The sequence below is a fragment of the Anthonomus grandis genome, chromosome 7, assembly GCF_022605725.1.
Source record: "Anthonomus grandis grandis chromosome 7, icAntGran1.3, whole genome shotgun sequence".
NCBI lineage: Eukaryota > Metazoa > Arthropoda > Insecta > Coleoptera > Curculionidae > Anthonomus > Anthonomus grandis.
In genome coordinates, this window is record NC_065552.1 from 25,749,621 (window position 1) to 25,767,929 (window position 18,309).

Here is an 18,309-nt window from a genome sequence, read left to right on the forward strand (position 1 = left end):
AACATTTTTTACACTGAATACAAAGACAATAGCTTGCCCTTAAATGTAGCCAAGTGTAATGTTGCCTCTTTTAGTTTAAAGAAAAACCTAATTTTTTACGATTATAATTTCTATTAATAATATTAACGTACCCAGATCAACAGTTTTTAAAGACTTGGGGGTAATTTTTGACAGTTCTATTTCCTTTCCATCACATATAGCAGATATTGGGTGGAATGCATAAAAAGTAGTATATGCTAATGCTTCAAGTATGTACCACATTTCTAAAGTTTATACTACACTAATGAAGCATTTACTTCTCTCTGTAGCATATACTACTATGTACGAGATACATAGAAGAAGGTGCTATGCTTTGGAAGTATCGACTAGTTATAGTAGTATTTACTACAGTTTAAATGAAGTTGGTGTTTGACAAACTTCGGCCCCAGCAATCAAAGTGTTTTAGTAAAAAATGGCAGTTTTTATGGATGTGCATCGTCAAAAAGTATACAAACAAAGAAGAGAATACAATAATGACGATTTATATCGAAAATTATTTAGATAATTACCATAAATTTAATAGATTTTTCTATTCCAATCATCTAATCACGCTTTGGTATTTTAGATTTAACAGAGAAAATGTAGAGTGGCTTGGACATTATTTTCTCCAAGATGATAATGAACCGGTGGGAACAAGGAGTGGAGCCCTGTCACCGACTCGGAAAATGGAGGTTTTTTTGAGGAGTTTAGGTGTTTCTAGTAAATTAACTTTGTAATTTGAAAAATGTAAATAACTTTTCTTATAGGAGATCCTGGATTTCAGCAAGGAGTTGGTGTTGATCTAGACGTCAATCAAAGCACTGTTTCCAGAACCTTAGCCACGGTATATAAAGCAATTTATTTAAAAAGAAACAATTGGATAAAGTTCCCCAACACTAACGAATTGCTTAGAGTTGCTATTAATGAGGGAGCACGTGGTGAGCGAATGCCCAGGGTTATAGGTGTTATTGACTGTACCCATGTAAAAATAACAAAACCATCTATTCACGGTGATAAATACGTGAACAGAAAAAGGGTATGCTCAATAAATGTTCAAGCTACTTGTAATGCCCGAGAAATGTTTACAAGCATTTTGATGATGATGATGCATTTGCATGCATGATGCATTTTGGCCAGGCTCCGTACACGATAGTCGAATTTGACGAAACTCCATAGTGCATGGAATTATGTATAATAATGTACACGAAGCAGCTTTATTAGGTGATGAAGGATATGGTGTTGCCCCGTGGTTATTGACACCATATAAAAATCCAACTATACCAATGTAAGTAAATTATAATTTAATCCATGCAAAGGAACGATATGTCGTAGAGCGCTGCTTTGGTCAGTTAAAACGGCGTTTTCCAATGCTCTGGTATACTTTTCGCCTAAAAACTGAAAACATTCCGGAATATATTGTGAGTGCATTTGTACTTCACAATATAGCTAAATATCTACAAGATCCATACCATGATTTTTTCGAATTGAGATGGAAGTTCAGCATCCCAATGAACTAATGCCAGAGGGTAATCAAGCACAAATTTGAAATCAAGGTACACAGCGCAGAAATGAAGTTGCTGATTTTTTATTTAGTAATGATAACTAACATACCTAATAATTTAAGTTATTATTATTATTATGATAATTTCATACTAAATAGGTAACTTATGAAATGTTCAATAATAAACTAAGTATAAAAAAGTAACAACTAAATAAACTCATTATTTCAATTTTAAGTTTGTGACAAAATAACAAACTGTAAAAGAAATAAATGGATACTACACCTCATATTATATTTAAATTATGGGTTCATACGTAGATTTTATATTCCTGTTAATAATCCAACATGTCCCGCCTAATTAAATGGTCAACTAACTGCCCACCAGCTGTGGCAAAATTTACCAATGCAATCGCGGCCCGTTCCTGAGCTTCGGCTGAAGACTGTTGAGCTCGAGAAGCAGAAATTTGGGCTTCGGCTGCTTCAATTTGTTTTCGTAGACAGGTCTTTTGTAGTTGAATAAGTGTCTCCTCCTTATCAGCTGCTTTAGAACCTTTAGGTGTCATGACTTTAACTTGTTTGGAGCCAGATTTAGAACTGAGGAAGTCATCTTCACTGTTTTGGAAGGAAACATCAATCTCATTGCTTACACCGGCCTGACATACACCTGGTCCTCTGTGTAGAACTGGGTTTTCTCCTACATTCTAAGTCGTAGAATTGTTTTGCCATTCCGTCAGTACAATTCTTTTATTTCCAGTTTTTTTGTTTCATGTTATTAAACTTTTCCAAAATTTGTTTTGTGTCTAGGTTTTTTCCCATTATTTTATTAAAACCAGTTGTTAATTTTTTTAGTGCATCTTCTTTTTCGTTTTTAATTTTTGGTGTCATCTTTTTATCAAATAAAATTTGATAACTTTCAAGTAGAGTAACAATTAATACTTGTTCGTTTTTATCTTGTCCTAGCTCTTTTGTTGCATCAGAATCTGAAGAATTACTTATAGTTAAACCAGTATTATAATCACTGAACTTTTAAAAAGTTTGAATCTGAACCGAATTACACGAACACACTTAATACTAATAGACGCACTGATAGAAAAACGAGTTTTGACAAGTGTCTTGTCAATTTTGAGATCTTTGACACGCGCTTACTGCGACACTAGTAGATACTTCTCTCTTAAGTAGTAGGTACTTCTGTTGGGCCGTACAGTGTAGTATTTACTTCATAGGCGAAGTAGATACTTTTATGTAAAAGCACATGCTACAAAGTAAATACTTTTTAGCGAAGCATTAGCATCTACTTCTTTTTATGCATTCCACCCATTGTCAAACGTAGCTACATAATGTTGGGTTTCATAATACGCAACTCTCAGAATCTTATAGGTATTCTTAGTTTAAAAGTTTTTATATTTCTTTTACGTCAGACCTATTTTCGAAGATGCCTCTCAAGTCTGTTCCTCCCATTATCAAAACCATATTAATGCAATTGAAAGTATCCAAAAAAGATTTTTGAATTTAAAACTGGTTTTCCACACACACAAATGTCGTAAATATCTTCGTTGTTGACCCTAGATTTAAGGCGGAATGCTGATTTGCAGTTTTTATATAAATTGGTAAATAACATGATGGATTTTTTACGTTTACCTATGAAGATCTAGAACAAACATTAATAAATTTTCTCCACTGCATAGAGCGTGCGACACGTATAATTCTGTTTATGATCAATGTGACATTTTTGGCTATTTTACTGCAACTACTAAAAATATACACTTTTCTTAATCACAACATTCTTGTATTTTATACAGATTATAATACAAAATAGTATAAGACAAAATAGTCCATCCTGAAAATCTTGAAAAATAAATAATATATATATAAATAATAATCTTGATCGAGTGACACCTTGAATTAAAGACAATTTTATTCTCTACTTAAATTTGATTAAATGTCGCTGACATGCTTCAACAGTTATATATACCAATATCCAGACGTTATCGATAATCAAGAAAAAAATACATTGGGAAAATTCAAGTAATTTTGACAAAAACATGAAAATATGCAGAATGTATATTTCGACGCTTTTGTTGGTACATTTATTTTTATTTTGGTATCGGTGTTTTGTTGAATTGAGTAATAACAAGAGTATTTGTTTAATCTACTCCTGGTGACATACTATCAATTATTGATAACAATGGTTTAAATACTTCAAGAAAGAATTGAGTTGGTCTTTATTCTTAACAAAGTAAGTCTGCTAGAGCAGCAGTACGTGCTTTTAATGCTAATCACTTAGACCAAAGAGTAAATCATCCTTATTTAATGAACTTGATGATGAGGGTTCAAGAAACAGGGTTAGTACGAAACAGACAAAATTAAGTTTAGCATTCAGTGAAAAATGAAGTGGTAGAAATTGCTGTGTTGGGTAATATTGAGATGGAACCTAATACTTCTGCTTGAAAAATTGCTACCACATCTGGCGTTTTTAAAAGTACCATTCTGAAAAGTTACAGAAACTTACAAAATAAACTCAAAAATGAAAATCACACAAATATCATGCCTACAGAATCAAACTAGTACAAGAGCTAAATGAAGATGATTTTGATCGTCGTGCACAATTTTGTGAGTATTTTAATGATAGGTTAAATACTGAGAGAAATTTGCATTACAATGACTGTTTCTCGGACAAATGCTCCTTTTATTTCCATAATTATAGATTACATAATGAAGTCAATAGACACAACTGTCGATACTGGAGCAACACAAATCCTCATTTAATTCGAGAAACACATACGCAGCGACCTCGAAAACTTAATGTAAGGTCTGGTATCCTGAAAGGTCATATAGTTGAACCTTTTTTTATTAGTAAAAATATTAATGCTGGAAATTAGTTGGAACTTCTACAGGACGCCATCAATCCTAGAATAACTGAGGTACTTGAACAAAATGATAACCTCCTAGAAATTGAACTGATGTTTCAATAAGATGGGGCACTACCATATTATGCTGATGCCGCTCGTGTTTTTTTTAAGTGACGTATTTCCTGGACGATGGATTGGCCAGACTGTAGAATGGTCTGCTAGATCTCCCGATCTTAACTCTTTGAATGTTTTTATAGGGTCATCTAGAAGCCACTATAGTCTTTGCCACAAAGTATAATTCCCATTAAGATCTTCAAAATAGAATTGTAAACGAATGTCAGTTAATAAATAACGCCTGAAATATTCGCTAATATCAGTAGATGTTTTGAACAACAGTTGTATTTTTGTATGAAGGTCAACGGAGATCATTTTTTACATTTAATAAAATAGTCCATAGATACTTTTAATTTTTTTAATTTAAAATAAGGTTTATTTTTTTATCCCCATTTATTGATTTTTCTTGAGAACAGTATAAAACATGTACACAATAAAATTATCTTTAATTTAAGATATCAATCGACCCCTATTCTTATTTAAAAAAAAAAGTGACATGGAGGCTCTGGGGTGTGAGGGAATGACGTCAGAGAAAAGCAATTCCTGTCAATAAATCCTTCCTCAATATTAAATTTGACGTGTTCAGCCGTTTTTGGATAAAAAAAATATTTTTCAAGATTTTTAGGTTAGACTGTTTTATTTCGAACAGCTTGTATGCAATAATTTCTGAGTTGTATCATTATTATTTTAACAATTAAAATATTTTTTATTGTCTTTTTCCTTCAAACTCAACTATTAGATGTAAATCTGTGGAGTGATGTAAATCAATAAATAAACTTATCAAGTCTGCTAACATGAAAAAATTTACTAAATGTATTATTTCTAAAAAATTTAGTCTTAAAAAATTACATTAAAAAAAAATTCTTACTAGAAACGTACTTTGCCTTTATGATAAGCATGCATGGTTCGTACAGAAAAACTGCAAGATTAGACCCTATAGTCCATGGATGTCGGTTAATATATGAAATTGCGAGCCAAACGTTAAACGATTTTCGACATAAGTGTAGTGAAAACAAATGGAAATATTATAAGCAGCTAAGAAATTTGACTGAAAAAAAGTATATTTAAATAATAAATGTAAATACTGTTTTATCACAGAGAAATTGAAAGGGCATAAACTCGACTTTATTAATAAAAGTCAAAAAAAAATCCAGACAATCTAATAAAAAATGTCGACAAACTGAATATATATTTTATACAGTCAAACCAATATGCAGCTCAGCCTACCGCAGAAATTCTTAATTTTCATGGAAATAACATCCTTCCTAATAACATGTTCTCATTTGATAGGGTAAATGAAGAAAAAATTCCGCAAATTATTTTTAATTTAAAATTGAAAGCATTTGGATATGATAACACTAATGTCACTCTCCTAACTTTGTATTGTCTTTATTAATAGCTGCATCAAACAATCTTATTTTTCCAAAAGTTGGAATATCGCAAATTTTTAACCCTTGCTAAAACAAGTAAACTCATTGCATATAACGATTTGAAGTCTGTCTCAAATTTTTTAGCTTTATCAAAGGTTTTCGTTACCCTTTTCATAACAATATTATATTCCAGGAAAATAATCGGGGTTTAAAAAGGAGTTTTCTTATGCTACAACATTTACAGATGTGTTTAATGATATAGTTCAAAAATCTAAGATGGCGTGCTAACGAACAACACGTAGTCTTCGTCGCTCTACAATTTTTGTAAAAAGGTAAGTTTAAAGTGAGTGTTTAGTACCAGTGTTGTGATCTAAGGGTAACGGAAGGGCCCTTTTTTATATTTTGCTTCCTGTCTATTTACCTGCCGCCATCATGGTTCTTTCATCCAGTGACATTCGAGAGATCAAGTCTGTTATTATAGGAGTTTTTACCGATAAATTTCTAGAAGAAATAGCCGGTAAGGTTGCAAACATGGTCGAAAAAAAGTTTGAAGAGCAAATCCTTCTTCATACAAAGGAAATTGCTTCAGCAAAAACGGAAATCTCCGCCCTACAGAAAGAAAATAAACTATTGCGTAGCCGTTTGGATGACCAAGAACAGTCCCTGCGCATTAACAACATTCGCATTTTTGGATTTCAATCTGGTCAGAATGAAAACCTGCAGGAAAAAGTAACTAGACTATTTAATGACAAAATGAATGCGAACATTCCAAATTCTGCCAAAAAAAAAATGCTATAGGATCGCACCAAAATTGCAAAGCAATAAGCCGCTGACAGTACTAGTACAGTTTGCATCTGAAGCAGCCCGGGCATCAGTTCTCAAACAGCGAAAATTGTTGAAATCTACGGGTATCCAAATAAAAGAGGACCTAACAAAAGATCGATTGCGATTATTCGAAAATGCGGTTAAAGTGCTTTCTTAGAGGAGTGCTTGGGTTTTGCATGGTACTAGTAGTGTATATGTGAAATGTAAGTATAATATAGTGCATCGAATTTCCACACAGCAAGATCTAAAAGGTACTGTAAACTCCTTAAATATTGTTTTTTTTGGATTGTTAATACATATTTTTTATTTATTAAACTTAAGAGCATAGAAAGACTCGGATTTAAGAGTAATAGGTATATTACTTCTATTTATATGCTATTTTTTGTTTTGATTTTGCATTAGAAGATTTACATTTTTGTTATTTTTAGAGAATTTACTTGTGTAAAATGAAAATTGGACACCTGAATATTAGATCAGTGTTTACTAACTTTAATGATTTTAGAATTTTATTTGAGGCTCAAAACTTTGATATTTTTTTTCTCACCGAAACATGGTTATCTGAAAACGATAAATCTGATGCAATTCATTGATGGATTTGCCTGAAATGTTAGAAGCTTAATTTTCATTTGCTTCGCATATCAGCCAGACACTCACAAACGTTTTATCTATGAATCTTTTCTCTAGAACAAACATGATGATTTCAAATTTAGGGTTACAAGTTTTTACGGTGCGACCGAGTCAGTAGAGGTGGAGGTATAGCGGCTTATGTCAGGAATAATATGAAACTTCAAACTTTTTCTTTTGATTTTAACCTAAGTAATGAACTTGAATATTTGTTTTTAAAGATTACCTTAAAGTCGCTTAGTTTGGCAGTTGGGGCTATGTATAGACCTCATGATCGAAATATGAATAGTTTTATATCACATTGTGATAATGTTTTTTCCTACTTATGTCCCATTTTTAATCAGGTCATATGTTTGGGAGATTTTAACTCAGATTTTTTTGACCTTGGCAATCCCATTGCTTTCTGTTTGCAGTCTTATAACTTGAGTCAAGTAATTAGTGAGCCAACTAGGACTACGCAATATACTAGCAGACTTCTGGATCCTATATTTTTAACCTGTCTCAAACTAACCTGTTTTCAAAAGTTTTTGAAAAATTTGTTTATAAACAAATATATATGTGAAAAAATATAATTCCAAACTATCAGTGTGGGTTTAGAAAAAACTATTCAACGGCGACTGCCTTAGCTACAGTAATCAGTGATATAATTGAGGCCTATGATAAAGGTGATAACGTTATTTTATCTCTTTTGGACTTTTCAAAAGCGTTTGACACCATTAATCATAAATTATTAATAGCTAAATTAAAATATTACGGCTTTCATTATTCGCTGATTAATTTAATATCTTCCTACCTAAAAGACAGGTTTCAGTGTGTCTCGTGCAATGATAGGGTGTCTGATTCTATCTCCATTTTATCTGGTGTTCCTCAGGGTAGCGTGTTGGGTCCTTTACTATTTTTGGTATATACTTCTAGTATTTTGCAGTCAATAAAATATTGTAAACGCCAAGCCTATGCTGACGATACACAACTTTATTTTAATTTAAATTCTGCTGATGTTTTATTGGCAAATACATTAATTATGATCTAAAGATTTTTAGATCATGAAGATCTAAAAATTGTAAGTTAACTCTGAGCACAACATAATTTAAAATTGAATGCCTCAAAATCTTTATTACTAATATTTGGCCCTAAAACAAGAATTGATTTTATTATAGAGCATTTAGATGTAAATATTAATGGTATAGTAATTCCTGTTGTTAAAACTGCAAGGAATTTGGGTATGTGGGTGGACACTGATATAAGATTTAAAATGCATGTTTCTAAGATTACACAAAAGGCCTACCTTTTGTTAAAACTTTTATATTCCAGCAGACATATCTTAAGCCAACAACTTCGAAAGAATCTATGTGAATCACTAGTGTTGTCAAATTTTAATTACTGCGATTTTATCTATGGACCATGTTTGGATATCAACACAAAGTATAGAATCCAAAAAGTTCAAAATACTTGCGCTAGACTTATATTTGGCTTAAGAAAGTATGATCGTATTAGTGCTAAAATTGAGGAGTTGGGATAGTTAAGGATGGAAGATCGTAGAGCTCTTCATGTGGGTAACTTTCTTTACAAATTAATGACATGCCCCAATGCTTTTTATTCATTAAAAGATAAATTTGTTTTAAGAACTTTCGTACATTCACGAGTCCTACGTATTTCAAGTTCATTTACTATTCCTCGTCATCGGACGGCCTTACTTAAACGAAGCTTTGTATATAACAGTATTAAATTATATAATAAGATTCCTGACAGGTTAAGATCTTTAACATATACCAAGTTTAAAAAAGCGTTTAAAGTTTTTATTATAAACTAGGAATTATGAAAGGTGAGTGCATCAGTTATTAAATTATTATTCTGTTAAATTTTTTATGTGTTACAATGATTATTATTATTATTGTTTAAAAATGATAATATTATCTTTTGTCTATAACTTGTAATATTTGGACATTATTAGTTTTTTTTTTTAATTATCTTGGGTACTTTTAGGTCATTACTTTAATTTTGCTAGCCAAACACAATGTATTTTTGTTTTATCTCTTTTAAGTGTAAATCTTAATTTTCTTTTGTTAATAGTGTATTAGTAAATAAGCCATCTATGGTGCTTCAGTGATTAAGTATGAATAGCTACTGCAGCTAGACTTCGCCACTGTTTACACCTATACCATTAAAATATTAAATTAATGTTTTATACTACTTACTTATGTATTATGTGGTATCTAATAAAAGACGATTTATTATTATTATTATTATTATTATTATTATTATTATAGTGGAATTATTAGAGTGGATGACAGGGAAGAGGCCACTATAGTCTTAAATTATTCTGAAGCATTTGATATGGCAAACCATATAATTTTTTATCAATTTTAAAATCAGTCCTAAATCTTCTTCTAAGCTATTAACATCATTTTTAAAGGACCGAATTCAATGAGTATCATTTAATAATAAAATCAGCATGCCTCTAAATATTGTAAACGGTGTACCTTAAGGATCAATTTTAAGTCTTACTTTATTTAGTATTTATACAGCCAGTTTTATCTACCGTCTAAAATATTGTCAGGCTCATCTCTATGCCGACGATACACAACTTTATCTATCTTTTAAACCAGAAAATAAATTAAATGACAAAATTTAAATCGCTTAGGAAAAGGCTATGCTACTCTCAAAGGCTTATATCTACATAGACGTTATCCCTCGTGAGATATTAAAAAAACTCTATGTGATACATGGGGTTGGGTTGGGTTGGGTTGGGATACATTGGGTTTGTCCCACATCAACTTTACCCTCACCATTTATAGGCCATTCCTGGATTTAGTGGAAACTAAAAGAATTCAAAAGTTGCAGAATTTCTGCATTCTTTTGATATATCAATTAAGGCGTAGGCAGAGCAATTGGAATAACTTAATTTATGATTCTCTTGTATAAATCACCCCATACCTATATCAAAAAATTACATTTATAACCAATGTTCATAGCCTTAATTTACCTAGGAGATTTTGGCTACCAGTCATAGAAAACATTTTTTTTAAGTCATTTAGCTATAAAATTGCACACTTAATAAATAAACTTTTACAAAATAAATGACTTCACACTTTCCGGTCTTTCATTTAAACGTAAATTGAAGTCGACGTCAGCAAACTCATGATTGCTTATAAATTCCTATAAATTGTGATATTAGACAGTTTTCGAAGATTCATATGTTTTGACGCTTAACATAGACATAAACGTTAACTTAGCCGCTATTTGACAACTCCCCAAAAAGTGTTTTCGAAATATAGGTGACACGTTTACTGCTAACCTAACGATAGCAAGAAATTCCTTTTCATTGTTTTCTTTGTAGTTATTACTCCTTATATTTTCTAACCTCATTTTTATTGGATGTTAAACAAATTATAGATCTTTTATTAATATTTGGTCTACAATATTATATCTAATTTAGTTAGGTAGCCTTATTTAAAAATTAGAAAATATCTAGAGTTACAATATGATTGAGGATTTAGCAGCTCTAGAATCAGATCACAATTATTGTGTATGATGTTTTATTTTGCTGGATCATCATAGGAATTATTTGCTAGGATATCCATTAGAAGTATTTGGTTATCTTTATCATTAAATCTGACATTACTACTCTTGAATTTTGTCAAGACACTGGAATTTAGTTTTGGGTTCGTCGTGGTCATTGTTATGCAAAATAAAAAAACGAATATCTTTTTATTGTTTCAGACAAAAGGAGACTAAATAAACTTGGATGATTAATTATTTATTATTTGACAATAATGTGAACAACTTGTCAAATCTATCTAAGCCTATCGTCCGTAAGATAGCGAACGGTGTAGGTAGAGAAATACGATAAATGACACTTCAAATGTCATACATTTAGTGGTTACCGGTGATACTTTTTAATGGTTTCGAAAACTACCTATAATAAGGACCTATTTTAGTTACATTTAGCATAGTAGTTATTCTTACATTCTTTATATTTTTCATCTAATTTTATGTCTGTTAGTTATTATACGTTTATGTTTAGGAGTTCTTCACTTTTATTCTATGCGTATCTTAGTAATAGTATATTTGTTTGTAATTAAATCTATCATTTTAAGTTTTAATGTTTTACTATATCTTTATTATTTCATTTATTTTTTTTAATTTAACCATTTTTTGGCTTCAACAGCACCATTCGTACTAGGAACGCTGAAATTTGCCTTTATTTTCAACTTAAAGAATTGTATTGTATTAAGTATATTTTGTATTAACGGTTTTCCCACAATCGAGAATTATCAAATCTGCTAATATAAAAAACTCATTCAAAATTCCATATAGAATTATCGACATGATTGATACTCATTTTTAGCAAATTTTTCCTGAAAATAGTATAAGTATTTAAAAAAATATCAATAGTAATTTCATAACAATTGTTTGAAATTGTCATACCATTCGCTCAAAATTCAAAATCAGCAAATTTCCCATAATGAAAAGATTTTGTTAAAAATCGACGTTGTACTTTTCCTCGGCTAATTTTTTTCAATTAATTTAATGATAAATCTAGATTTTACTTCTAACTTGCTATAACGATAACATTAACGCCCTAACAATAAATCACAAAGCAACAAATGATGTAGAATATTGAATTTAAAGCAATAGCGAATTTAATTTTGATATAACCGGTTTGGCTACTAATAACAAAATACCTATTGATGGAAAATGGGAAATATAGGTTTAAAACCGTCCAACATACGTAATAAAATATGATTAATAGATGCACCCCATCAAGTTTCGCAAAATTAACTGTAGTAGGATTATAATTCGTCATCAGATGTAAAATATATGTAGCATAACTTTATACTGTGTCAAATTCTATTATAAATTTTTTAGCACAACAAACAGGTTTATTTAGTATATTTGTGGTTTAATCTTTAATGGCTAAAAAATGTTGAATGAAATATTATCACTGATTAATTTTAACTATTATTATGTAAAGTAAAACTAGATATGGTGATAATGACGATGACGATTGTTTAAGTGAAACGTGCAAAACAATCTGACTTTAGACTTGTATAATGTTGATAAGCAACGTCCCTAACTCGTTCTTACCAATGCTCCATAGTCGCAGGTTGGATGCTTCCGAAATATTTATGGTAAGCCATCCTCAAGGCATGGTTACAATCTGGGTCTTAAACTCCACCAAGAAAGCAATTTATAGATATTTTATTGGACCACAAACTATTAAAAGCTTTTAACAAATTGTGGTATTCAGTTAAGTCTGGCATACTTGTAGGTACTGCATTTGCAGTTGAACTTTGGTAGCTTCACTTTCATCATTGCCAAGAAATAAGCAGGAGCACACTTTTTCATTCATCTGTTCCTTTTGAATATCATCTTTGTTATTGTATGTCTTCACGCTAACTTTGATGGATTTAGCGATCTCAACAATATATTGGAGCCTTGTCCAAGGAAGGTTATCTTGTAGGGGCCAAAAAACATAATGGAAAGGAGAACATCATCAAGCCATTAAGTAGCCCATATAAAAATTTTACAAAGAAGATATTTCTTTTGAGTTGCAACGGATGTAGATTGAGATGGCTACTAGTTGGTGATGTTCAAATCCCCTGTCAAGTTATTACTCCTTAATTGTTAAAATTCAGAAAAAATAATATGCGGCAACTCTACTCCATGAACCGAGTAAAGCCTTTGATTATGTTATTCATCATATTCTATAAAAAAAACCTTATATATATAAATATAGATGTATATAAATATAAATATATATGATATATAATTATATATATATATATCATATTCTATTAAAAAAGCCTACAAGTTCAATGAGAATAGTGTTGAATTGGTAAAATACTACTTAAGTAACTGGTAATGAGAGTTGCAGGTGTGACATCATCGGGTAGTAAATGTTGGAGTTACACAAGATTCAGTATTAGGTTCTATATTATTTTTAATGTTTGTCAATGATCCACACGCCAGTAATAGCAATATACAGTTTCTCTCTCCAGGGATATTCAAGAATTGGCACGTAGTGGATGTTGAGATGCTGAACTTTAGGTCAAGTCAAATAAACTTCTATTATAAAGCGACAAAACACAATGCATGATATTTACAATGCAATGAATTTACAATCCAATCTATAGATGACGGGGATGGTGTAACTGAAGCAAGGTTTCTCGAGGTAATGCTTCGCACTAAACTAAGGTGGGAATCTCATATCGAGATAGTTGCTGGACGATTGTCTAAGAATATCTGCGGCTGGTAGATGCTTGCTGGCACTACAGAGGAAGGCAGTAATGATAGTGTCCGAACTGAGATATCTGCATGAAATTCTAACATTACTATGTCTTTATGTCCTTGAAAACCTGCTACTCATAAAAAACAATAAAACAGTATTAGTCACGATGATTTTCATCATCATGATACTATAAGTAAGTCCAGCTTCAAAAAATGCCAGAATAGATTTTGGTCTGTTAAGCTTTTTAATTTCCTCTCTGATGACCTGAGAGGCTTATTTTTAAGCAGATTTTATAGGGTGATAAGCAAAATCCTATAAATAGTTTTTAGAATCATAATTAGGTCGGTGAATAAAGGAAACTTATATGTGAATTGAAGGTGGATATTCTGTAAGCTGTGATATCCTGCACAGACAATTACACTGAGGCCTTGCTAAACTCCGATCCCAATGGCATAACGTATTTAGGTGATAAGTCTGCAGACATGTAGGGTCAAGACAAAGATTATCTTTTTGCGCTTCCCTTTTCTGGAACTTATAAAAAAAATGAGTTTAGAGCTCCAAATTATAACATCAAAGATTATCTTAATGAGAAGTCTGTTGTAATATCTGTAACGGAGATTTATGCTGCGTATGACAGCCTGAAGTCAAAATATTTATATAGCCTTGACAGCATATCATCCGTTATCCTAAATAATTGCGTTTACCCTTAAACTATATCTGTAGTGTCTTATCTTCCTCTAGTTACTTTCCTGGTTTTTCTGACAAAAAAGCTCCTTAATACATTTGTATAAAAGTGAAGATAAAAAGATGTTGCTAAATATAAAGATATAAATATTCAGTCTGAAATTTCGAAATTATTTGACAATTGTGGTTTTTTTGCTTTCTATTCATCACAGTTGGACGTAAATCCACCACAACTATAACTATTTGCTTGCACATTATCACTACCTGTTGAGCTTCTTGTGGAAAGTGTCTACATTGATTTCTCGAAGGCATTGGACAGAGTACATCATAAATACATTACTCTTAAATTGATGGTATGATCGTTGTAAAATGGATCAATAACTAACATGTACATATTAAATCGCACTTAACTTGTACAAATAATTTATTGTTTTCTCTGGTATTGCTCAAAGTTCACACATTGGTCTCATTTTATTCAACTTTTTTATAAATGCTTTATATAGGGCCATTCACGCCTATTGCTTACCGATACCAAATTCTTGCAGAAGGATCTGGTCCATATAGTCTCGTGGTATTCAGTGGATTAGGGCTTAGCCGTAACTCAAATTTATCTAGGAATCACTATCACATGTTCGAGAGTCAGTCACTGCTAGACTGTTTGTTATTAAATGCTAAATTATGATTTGTACCACATTATAATGAAGTTCTTCATGACGGTATGCGTAGCCTTCAGTTTGTTTTGCGCAATTCTAGTCAGTTATCTGTATTCTGCCTGCAAACTATCTACTTCTCATTTGTCCGATCTAAACTCGAATAAAACTCAGTAGTGTGGTTTCTCTTCTAGGACTTGCATGAGTTTGACCATTTTACTAGCAACCTAAGTATAATAATTTTGGTTATGTATTAATAGTTTTGGTTAGTATAATTCTATATATACCACTGCTTTAGTTTGTTTAAGATTATAGTATTTTTTTGTAAATTAGCGTTAAAGTTAAGAAAAAATAATTAAATAAAAAAAAAAATTCTGGTCCCAAAAAACTTAAGCGCATGTTTTTATCCATTACATTTAGCATAAAGCCGACTGTATTTTTTGTAATTCATCGTAAGATGCCTGATAAAGTTTCCCAAAGGGACCGTACTTTAGCCAGAGTCGGAAAAACACAGATTCAGAAAAAGAATTATGGAAAGACCCCGGGGTCTCATAGATAAGGCTGGTCTTTGTTGAAATCGCAATGATTACAACAGACCATTCTTTTAAGTCTTAGATTTATTGCAAAAATATATAGTAAAAGGTGAGTTTCCAAAATCCGTGACTTTCATATTAAAATTTAAATACTCTCCTTTAGACTCTATTTGCCAATGTGAATTAAGGAGGAAAAATTTTGGTTATGCCTATTTGGTTATTGTTATAGTATTATTGATATAGCAATATATTATCATCTATTATATAAAAATTATAGTAATTATATAATCCTGGAAGGGTTTAGCATCATTTATCATTTTCACTGCACGAAAAATCTTAGCCTCTATGACTAATCATCTGTAAACATTAGTATTTGGCCTTGTATACTACGGCAAGTCAGATCAAAATAAACTGAACAAAAGTGGACAACAGTAAGAATTTTGGAACACTCCTAAAAATACAGGGTGCGGCATAATTGTCTCCTTGTTTTTAAGGCGTAATAAAAGAAATGTTATTTGAAATACAAAGATTTTATTTTAAAAGTACAACTAAAACATTTTTGTCCTATGTGGTTTTGAAGAGAATATCTGGCAAGTGCCGTCCACCATTATCGAAGCACTGGTGCAAGCGACTTCTGAAGTTTCGCATAACTCTTGCAAGCATTTCTTGGGGTATTCTGCGAATTTCAGGCGGATTGCATCCTTTAGTTGTCTAATAGTCGTTAGACGATGTTTGAAGACTTCAGCTTTTAGGTAACCCCACAGAAAGAAGTCGCAGGGCGTTAGGTCGGGCGAGCGTGCAGGCCAAGAAATATCGCCTGTCAGGGAGAGCAAACGTCCGGGGAACATTTCTCTCAATACTTGCATTGAAGCTCGAGATGTGTGAGCTGTTGCCCCATCTTGCTGAAACCAGGCATCTTGCACATTGAGTCCTGCAAAGGCTGAGGCGAAAAAATTAGCGTTCCGAATTGACAGTAACAGCGTGATTTTCTTCTTCAAAAAAGTAAGGGCCGATTATCCCCATTTCAGACACGGCGCACCAAACTGTCACTTTCTCACTATGTAGAGGCTTCTCGTGTATCTCTCTCGGATTATCAGCGGCCCAGTACCGAAAGTTTTGCTTGTTTACCCAGCCAGACAAGTAAAAATGTGCCTCATCATTAGAAAAAACTGCGCTTTGAGGTAAATTTTGAAGCATAATTTCACATGCAGCACGTCGATTGTTCCAATCATGTTCTGATAATTCCTGTGCCAGAACCATCTTGTATAGATGAAAACGAAGATCCTTGTGAAAAATTCTTCGCACAGTGCGGTCAGATAAACGAAGGGCAGCTGCGTGTCTCCGTGCAGAACGTCTAGGTGACCGTAAAAATGAGCTTCTCACAGTCTCGATGTTTTCGGGTGTCCGAGCTGTCCGTGGCCGACCACCTCCTTTTTTGATAACAGATCCAGTTTCTCTGAAGTTCTTGACCCACAACACAATTGATTTTCGGTCCGGGACTCCTTCACTTCGCGGAATTTGGAACCTTATCCGGAACGCTCGTTGTACAGCAATAACTGACCGATTTTCGCGGAGATACACTTCCACGGCAAATGCGCGCTGTGCGTTGGTCCACATGATGCTTCAGACTAAAACATGTTTAAACAAAACTGTTTCCCATACGGCTCTTAGTGGCGGTACCCCCACTATTCTGCGACGCCGCACGGCATTACGAGGGAAGGTAAAAAACAGACTTGTTGCCAGCGTCAACAGATTACTGAGGAACAAAGAATTAGCTGTTTCAGTCTTCCTGAATATCAGATGAGAGAGCAGTCATTAATGTCTCTCTCTGCCAAACTCAAATGAACAACGACTAATAGTGACTTAGCCAATATACCTGTGATTGGATCAAAGCGATGCTGGAATATAGAATAATAATAACCTCTCTACTTTTTCTCCTATTCTCTAGTCACTTCTTATCGATGACGTGTTTGTTATCATTCACCTAAGGGAAGGGGAAGTCTAAGTATACGTTGATGATCTGGTAATCCTTCTCAAGGGAGATAATGAAGATGAAATCTTTAAAGAAGAATGTGTACAAAAGAAGAATGTCCGTCAACGCGCAAAAAATGGGAATGGTGCTATTCTTTAGATAGTGAAAACTAGATGCTGCACTCAAAGATTACACTACTTCGTTTGCGACGGAAGTAAAATATCTTAGCATTGTCGTCAGAAAAAGTCGTATGTTAACAAAAACCATCAATAAACCAAAAATAGCATGCTTCACAGAATATGCGGAGATTTCAGGTAATGCATTATCTCTGGTATGGTGGAGCCAGGTATCTCCTTACAGCCTTTAACGACTGACTCCACCTTAGGGTTACTACTTGGTTTAACTCTCTTGCATTTCTTTCATAGGGCAAATAGCAATTTGGCTGCAACTAATATAAGAATGGAGCCAACATGAAGCCATGGGATGTAAAAGCGATAAACTGAATTATGGGTACCGGGTTATACTGGACGGAAGGTAAATGAAAAAAGTGAAGAAATGAGAAAGTCTGGAGACGGAATAGACTTTATATGCCCAGAACCAGCTTTAGGCATTTTATACGATACAGCTAAACTTGCAACCAGCACCAAAACGGAAAACAAATCTAAACGATACTGGGACAGAGCACTAGCTCTTAAATCTACGATAGGGTTCATAACGAATGACACAAGAAGTCTGAAAGACTCCATTATGGTATTAATTAAGAAATACTTTAAATTGTTAACGAGTGTATTTACTGGTCACTCCAAGCCAAGAAATCCCATCCCAAACTGACATATAAAATCCTCTTTCCTCATTGAGGGTATATAACTTCATGTGTGCGCATGTCTTGTCATGTTTTTTATTAATATTTTTCTTAGTGGTTTTTCTTGATTTTTTT

At 32.6% G+C, this 18,309-nt stretch overlaps 1 protein-coding gene across 1 annotated transcript in view; it reads left to right on the forward strand.

The window, feature by feature from the left end:
* Positions 1–18,309, forward strand: part of LOC126738453 (somatomedin-B and thrombospondin type-1 domain-containing protein) — a 314,135-nt gene that overhangs the window by 272,209 nt on the left and 23,617 nt on the right. The gene's annotated exons all lie outside the window — the stretch shown is intronic.